This window comes from Triticum dicoccoides, chromosome 2B (genome assembly GCF_002162155.2).
Source record: "Triticum dicoccoides isolate Atlit2015 ecotype Zavitan chromosome 2B, WEW_v2.0, whole genome shotgun sequence".
NCBI lineage: Eukaryota > Viridiplantae > Streptophyta > Magnoliopsida > Poales > Poaceae > Triticum > Triticum dicoccoides.
This window is the reverse complement of record NC_041383.1, coordinates 782,487,663-782,488,321: the sequence shown is the minus strand read 5'-3', so window position 1 is coordinate 782,488,321 and position 659 is coordinate 782,487,663.

The window sequence follows — 659 nt, the reverse complement described above, 5'->3', positions numbered from 1 at the left end:
ATTGGACTAGGGGGAGGGGCCGCACCCCCTCCTTCCTTCCCTTCTCTCTTCCCCTTCCTTCTCTCCTACTCCTACTAGGAAACGAAGAGTCCTACTCCCGATGGGAGTAGGACTCCCCCTTGGGCGCGCCTCCTCCTCCTTGGCCGGACCTCCCCTTGCTCCTTTATATACGGGGGCAGGGGGGCACCCCATGACACAAGTTGATCTACGGATCGTTCCTTAGCCGTGTGCGGTGCCCCCCCCCCACCATATTCCACCTCTGTCATATCGTCGCGGAGTTTAGGCGAAGCCCTGCGCCGGTAGAGCATCCCCGAAGCTTTGCTGGATCGGAGCCCGGGGATCGTCATCGAGCTGAACGTGTGCTGAACTCGGAGGTGCCGTACGTTCGGTACTTGGATCGGTCGGATCGTGAAGACGTACGACTACATCAACCGCGTTGTCATAACGCTTCTGCTTACGGTCTACGAGGGTACGTAGACAACACTCTCCGCTCTCGTTGCTATGCCATCACCATGATCTTGCGTGTACGTAGGAAAATTTTGAAATTACTACGTTCCCCAACAGTGGCATCCGAGCCTAGGTTTTATGCATTGATGTTATATGCACGAGTAGAACACAAGTTAGTTGTGGGCGATACAAGTCATACTGCTTACCAGCAT